Genomic DNA, 7,293 nt, shown 5'->3' with positions numbered 1-7,293 from the left:
GCCCCTGTCCGGGAAGATCCCACATGCCGTGGAGCGGCTGGGCCCGTGAGCCATGGCCGCTGAGCCTGCGCGTCTGGAGCCTGTGCTCCGCAACGGGAGAGGCCACAACAGTGAGAGGCCCGCGTACAGCAAAAAAAAAAAAAAAGAACCATAGGAAAAAATACACATTGCCTTCAAAGGAACAATAGTAAGATTGACAGATTACTTAGACGAAGACATGACAATGTTAAAGTGGTGTAAGAAATGAACTGACAACTTATAATACTGTACTCAGTGAAAACGTCTTTTAAAAAATGAAAGCAATACAAAAACTTTAAAAACAATAAAAGGACCTGGCTGTCAGCAAACTTAGAGTAAAACAAATACTGAAGGGAGTTTTTCAGATAGAGAGAAAATGATCCAAGATGGAAATCTGAAAATGAAGAGCACAAGAACTAATGATTATTGAAAAGGGTAAATTTGGGGATAAATATAAATGAAAATTATTGTTTTGTAGAATAATGCTAATGCCTTTTGGAGCTTTAAGTATTACATAGAATTTAAATGTACATAATGTTAAAATACATGGGCTTCCCTGGTGGCACAGTGGTTAAGAATGTGCCTGCCAATGCAGGGGACATGGGTTCGAGTTCTGGTCCCGGAGGATCCCACATGCCACAGAGCAACCAAGCCCGTGCACCACAACTACTGAGCCTGTGCTCTAGAGCCCGTGAGCCACAGCTACTGAGCCTTCGTGCCACAACTACCGAAGCCTGTGCACCTAGAGCCCGTGCTCTGCAACAAGAGAAGCCACCGCAATGAGAGGCCCATGCACCACAACAAAGAGTAGCCCCCACTTGCTGCAACTAGAGAAATCCCCGTGCACAGCAACGAAGACACAACACAGCCAAAAATAAAAATAAGTAAAATAAATAAATTAAAAATAAATAAATAAAATAAAATACTTAACAATAGCACAAAATGTGGGAGTAAGCAAATGCAGTTAATGTAGTCAAAGATCTTCGCATTGTCTGGAAAAGTAAAGTACTAATTTATGTTATACTGTATTAGGTCAAGGATGCATGTTACAATCTTAGGGTTATCACTTAAAGAATAATAAAGGTTGTATAACTAACAGAGAGAGGAAATGGAATAATAAAAACATGTGATTTATCCAAAGTGGGCAGGAAAATAGGAAAAAGAGGACAAGAAACAGGTGGGACAGGTAGAGAAAAAAAAACAGTAAGTGGTAGTTATAAATGCCCGTATATCAGTATCTACATTAAACATGTACGGGATAAGTCCTCCTGCTGTAACACAAAGCTTATCAGACTAGATAGACAGTAAGAGACACACCTTACCTGTAAGGTGTACATGCAAAACTTGTACATGCAAACAGTAGCAAAAAGAAAGCTGATGTAATCATAATTATATCTGGAAAAGCTGATTTTTAAAATGACTTAAAATTTTTAAAAAGTAGACTTTAGTACTTTAGTACTCTAGGTTTACAGCAAAACTGAGCAGAAAGTACAGAGTTCCCAAATACCTCCTCTCCCCACATACCCGCAGCCACCCCCTCTATCAAAATCCGCACCCTCCCAGAGTGGTACATTTGCTACAATCAACGAACCTGCATTGATTCATCATTGTCACCCCAAGTCCAATGCATTTACCCCGTGAACCCAGCAAGGAGGTTGAAAGGTTTTGGTTATACTGAGTTTGAGGACCTGAGTTTGGATTCCTTGCTCAGTATGCTGAGCAACAGTGAAGTGTTTCTAGGGAACAGGGATTTCAAATGGACATTGCTGATCAAGTACAGGATGAATACAGGAAGGATCATTCTTTTGGCCAAGATAGAAATCGGTATTCTGACAAAACATGTATACACCGTAGGGCCCATCCTGCTGCAGACAGCTTTGATGACTACCTGCCCAGAAGAAGTGACGATAGCTTTGGACACAAATGTTGAGATCATTGTGATTCACACTGATACCATGATGGGTGTCAGGATGAGTAGTAGGATGGTTCACACTGGGATATGGATTGATATGGGGGCTGGGATTGCTATGATGACTGAGGCAGTAGAGACTCTGACAGAGGCTATGATTACAGGACAGGCAGTGGCAGGAAGACCATTTGGTCATGCACCGTAGGGATGATAACTACAGAGAAAGAGGGGACCACTATGACAGACGAGATGACCGGTCCTGGAGCTCCCGAGATGAAAATAGGCATGATGATAGAGGTCCTCCCACCCACAGACCCAACGTGAATGTAAAGCCTCAGGGTACTCCCAAGGAAGATGATTCCTCTGCTAGCATCTTGCAGTCCAGACGAGCAGCCTCTGTCTGTAGAGGGGCAAAGCCTAACTGACACAGTCGCTAGACACGTTCCCCCAAACTAGAACTTCAACCTCGGGAGAGACACAAAAGCTGCCCAAGTAAAGAGACTCAGGAAAGGGAAGGGTTGAGGAGAGGAAGTAAATCATCACAGACGGACCTCAGCCGCATCTGGTAGAAACGCACGAAGAAAAGAGAAAGAAGTCTTTAGAAAAGGAAACATTCAATAAGGAGGAAGATTGTCGCTCTCCAACTTCCAAGCCTCCCATACCTGAGCAGCCTCCAAAGGTAATGCCAGCCCCTCCACCAAAGAAGAATGTTTGGGGGAAGCTGATCTCAGAGCTCAGACATAGAGCAACAACAGTAGTTCCGGCTCAGCCATCTGAGGAAGGACCCGCAGGGAAGGTGAAAAGAAAATAGATGGGTGAACGTCCCAAGAGGTCAGCGTGGCAACTCCAGCCCTAATCCAGTACAGGGAGGGAACAAAGACGACCAGAGGAGTAAGGTGGGAAGGATGGTAAAAAAGGCGCCTGAGCCAAAGAAACCTGAAGAAAATCCAGGCTTCAGGTTCAGTTCTGCAAGCAGTCATGCTACTCTCTCCTTTGATAGTGAACATGAAAATGAGGGCGATGATTACAACGAATAGACCTCTACATCCTCTGCATTCTCCTAGTCTCTCTCTGCCCTGGAACATTCGAGAGCAAATCAAACCTCTATTCTGGCAAGATAAAATAAAACTCACCATCTCCTAGTGGGGAGCGGGGGAGGATCAACCCGCTAGGATGATTGAACAGTTCTGTGATTGAGGGATTTTCCGGGATCTTCTGTTTTAAAACAGGTAAAGTTCTGGGCAAACTAGGGTATATTGGTCCCCTTTTATGGCAGCAAAAGACCAGGGATCTTGTGTGTCACAGATAAGCCCTAGGCTTCCTTGTAGTCTCTGTTTTGCTGTATTTCCCACCTTTCAACACGGCCCCAACTCCACTCACTGTCTGATAACCCAATTTACAGCTCTCCTGCCTGCCTGCGCCTCCTTTCTGGGACCACAGAGGCTGTTACTCTCTGTCCCGGTAGTCGGACCCAATCTCTCTCCTAGGCTATGGCCCCTAATTCTTTTAGGACTCTGCCCTAGGATTTTGTATTAAAAAGAGGGTGATTATCTATCTATCTATCTATCTATCTATCTATCTATCTATCTATCTATCTATCTAGATATATAGATATATTCATTCTATATATGTAAATGTATTTCTATATAAATAAATATATATTTCTATACCTATCTATATCTGTATCTCTCTGGAAGAAGAAAACAGGTCCCAAGGTTGCTTCTGGAAGAACAAACAGGTTGGCCAAGGCACCAGGGTGGGAGGATAGGAGGAAGACTGTTTGCTTCTTTTAGCAGCTTTATTGAGATGTAATTCACATAACATACAATTCACCTATTTAAAGTGTAGCATTCAATGGTTGAATATATCGACAGAGTTGTGCAACCAGGAAGGAGAGTTTAAAATGTATCCTTTTGTATCTGTTAAAGTAGGTGCCCAGGAACAGTCCTCAGAGCTTTCTGAAAGACTGTCTCCCAGATTGTAATCCTCAGGTTGGCTTGAAAAGAACTTCACATTTCTTGGTTAAAAAATAAAAATAAAATAAAATAAGGCCTAAGGCACACTTCAGGCCAAAGGACCCCTCAGGATTTTCACTGGTTGGTAACTTTTGTTGTCAGAGGATGGAGGGGGACTCCTCAAAAGACCACAGCCTGGGATCCAGATCTCTCCCCTCTCGTCTCCCCAGGGAACTTGCCTCTTTGCAGAGCACTGATTTCAGCACAGCACTCTGTCAGCATTTTCAGGCACCTGTCACCAAGCATGGCATCCCAGGACAGGATGTGCGATCACAAGTTTAGTCTCATAACTCCCTTCAACTTTGCCCAAGTTAGAGCATTTTTAAAAAGGTGTTTATGATTATCTTCAGTGTCCTTTCTTAATTCACTCTAATTTTCTACAGTGAACCTATGTTACCTCTATATTTTTTAAGTTAAAAATAAAACACCGTCCTAATGGTGCCTCCTACAGGAAGCCTTCCTTGACTACTCCCTCATTTCCCATGGTAGGTTTGGTACCCTTAAAACCCTATTAGTTTCCATAATACCCATGCTCACTTCTAGCACAGCACTTACTATAAGATATTTTAATCACCTGTCTAATTACTTGCCTGCCCCTTAGACTGTGATTTCCTTAGAGCAGGTACTGTGCCTTTCAAAACTGGGTCCCTAGGGCCTCTAATGGGGTCTGGTGCACAGAAGGAGCTTTCCCATTTCTAGCACCCTTAATAGTCCTGCCTTTAACACCCACCCAACCCAGGCAACAACTAACCCCACACACATTTACAGAGAGCCCAAAGAAGACTTCTTCCCTGTCGTCAACTGGTTGAGTAAACTTTGTTGCCAACAATGAGAGGATGGAGGAGAACTCCTCAAAAGATCAAGGCCCTGGTGTAGAGGTCTTCACCCTCATATCCCCAGGGAACTTGCCTCCTACATATGGACGTGTTTTACTAAGCCCTGAGTACCCAACACTATGCAATAAATATGAGAAAATGAGGATTCCAGGAGGACTTGGTGGGCATGGCCATCTCAGGAATACTGGAAATCAAGGGAGGTCCTCAGGCATATTATTTGGATGAGAGCTCTATTCCTCCGGAATGAAAGGTAAAGGAGAGGGGGCAGGAAGTTAGGAACTAGACCTAGAACTTGAGACAAGATACAGACTGGAGGTGGAAAGGCAGTGAAAGCGTGAATCTCTGTTTTGGAAGACAAATTGATAGAGGAGGAACAGAGCATCATATAAACACTGAATTTACACAAATTATACTTGGCAGAAAGGAAGAGAAGGTGAGGGAAAGAAGCAAGAGTGGGAGGGGGTGGAGAAAGATGATACAAGAGAATAACCCCGTAAATAATATAGGTTTTTATATTTTATTAATGTACAGGTGGTCCTAATGAATATTCCACTCAGTGTTGTTCCAGAAAAGTTTGAGAAGGCAGAAGTGACATATACTTTACCTTCAGTGTACTAGGATACTGCTTGAACCGCTTCTGGGTTACCAGGGGAGCTTTAAAAAAATATATATAGCTGCCTGGATCCCACCCTCAGAGAATCTAATGTAATTAATGAGTCAGAGATGCAGCCTGGGCATCAGACTGGTTAAAAGCTCCCAAGAGATTTTTTCCCAATTTTGTTTATTATGGTAAAATACACATAACATAAAATTTACTGTTCTAACCATTTTTAAGGATGAAGTTCAATGTCATTAAACACATTCATAATGTTGTACAGCCATCATCACCATTCATGTCCAGACCTCTTTTCATTTTGTAAAACTGAAACCCTACACTCACTAAACAATAACCTTGGCAACCACCATTCTACTTTCTGTCTCCAAGATTTTGACTATTCTAAGTACGTCCTATAAGTGGACTCATACCATATTGTCTTTTTGGGTCTGGTTTATTTCACCTAGCATAGTATCCTCAAGGTTCAACCATGTTGTAGCATACTTCACAATTTCCTTCCTTTTTAAGCCAAGTAATATTCCATTGTATGTATCTAACATATTTTGCTTATCCATTCATCCATTTATGGACACCTGGGTTGCTTCCACATTTTAACAATTGTAAATAATGCTGCTATGAAGATGGGTGCTTTCAGTGCTTTTGTGTATGGACCCAGAAGCAGGATTGCTAGATCACATGGTAATTTGAGGGAAGGGAATGATCCTACAGGAAATCAGTGTTCCTCTATCAGCCAAGGAGGGGATGGAGGCTGGGCAGACAAAAACAACAAACGTCTAGTACTGAGGAGAGGAAGAACTCTAGGGTGGGGCCTTAGCATAGCCAACTGTGGAGCTAGAGTTCCAGGAAGACTTAGTGGGCCTTAGAGGATCAATCTCTGGGGTTATGACTTGGGCCTTGGATTTTCTCTTCATTGGTGAAGCCTGAGAAACAAGAGCTGCACTAGAGAAATAGAGGCCCCATGACTGTCCTGCCTCTTCCTGTTCAATGTAGGTTTTAAAATTATCTGGACATTCCATGTACAGATGAATGGATAAAAAAGATGCAGTATAGGGACTTCCCTGGTGGTGTAGTGGTTAAGAATCCGCCTGCCAATGCAGGGGATGCAGATTCAAGCCCTACTCTGGGAAGATCCCACATGCCTTGGAGCAACTAAGCCCGTGTGCCACAACTACTCAGCCTCCGTGACTAGATCCCGTGCTCTGCAGCAAAGAGAAGCCACTGCAATGAGAAGCCCGTGCATAGCAACGAAGAGTAGCCCCTGCTTGCTGCAACTAGAGAAAGCCTGTGCGCAGCAACGAAGACCGAACGCTGCCAAAAATTAAATAAATAAATTTATTTTAAAAAAAGATGTGGTGTATACACACGTGCACACACACACACACACACACACAAAATGGAATACTACTCAGTCATAAAAAAGAATTAAATACTGCTATTTGCAGCAACATGGATGGGCCTAAAGGTTACCATACTAAGTTAAGTAAATCAGAAAGAGAAAGACAAATAGCATATGATACGTCTTATATGTGGAATCTAAAATATGATACAAATGAACTTACTTGCAAAGCAGAAACAGACTCACAGACATGAAAAAAAAACATATGGTTACCAAAGAGGAAAGAGGGGGAGGGATAATTAGGAAATTGGGATTAGCAGATACAAACTACTACTATATATAAAATAAACAACAGAGTACTATTGTATAACAAAGGGAACTATGTTCAGTATCCTATAATACACCATAATGGAAAAGAATCTGAAAAAGAATGTATGTGTGTGTGTGTGTGTGTGTGTGTGCGTGTGTATAACTGAATTACTTTGCTGTACAGCAGAAACTGTAACCGAAAGTTGGGTCTGGCTGCTCGCTGCTCAAAAGCCAATAGAGAGGCAAGGTTGGTG

At 42.5% G+C, this 7,293-nt stretch overlaps 1 pseudogene; it reads left to right on the top strand.

Annotated features, from left to right (window-relative positions):
- Positions 1-217: 217 nt before the first annotated feature.
- Positions 218-3,464, top strand: LOC113631954 (eukaryotic translation initiation factor 4B-like; annotated as a pseudogene).
- Positions 3,465-7,293: the final 3,829 nt, after the last annotated feature.

Source organism: Aethalodelphis obliquidens, unplaced genomic scaffold (assembly GCF_003676395.1).
Source record: "Aethalodelphis obliquidens isolate GAN/ISIS:26980383/991018 unplaced genomic scaffold, ASM367639v1 scaffold35, whole genome shotgun sequence".
Classification (NCBI taxonomy): Eukaryota; Metazoa; Chordata; class Mammalia; order Artiodactyla; family Delphinidae; genus Aethalodelphis; species Aethalodelphis obliquidens.
The sequence above is the reverse complement of the archived record's forward strand: the minus strand, read 5'-3'. Positions and strand labels throughout refer to the sequence as shown.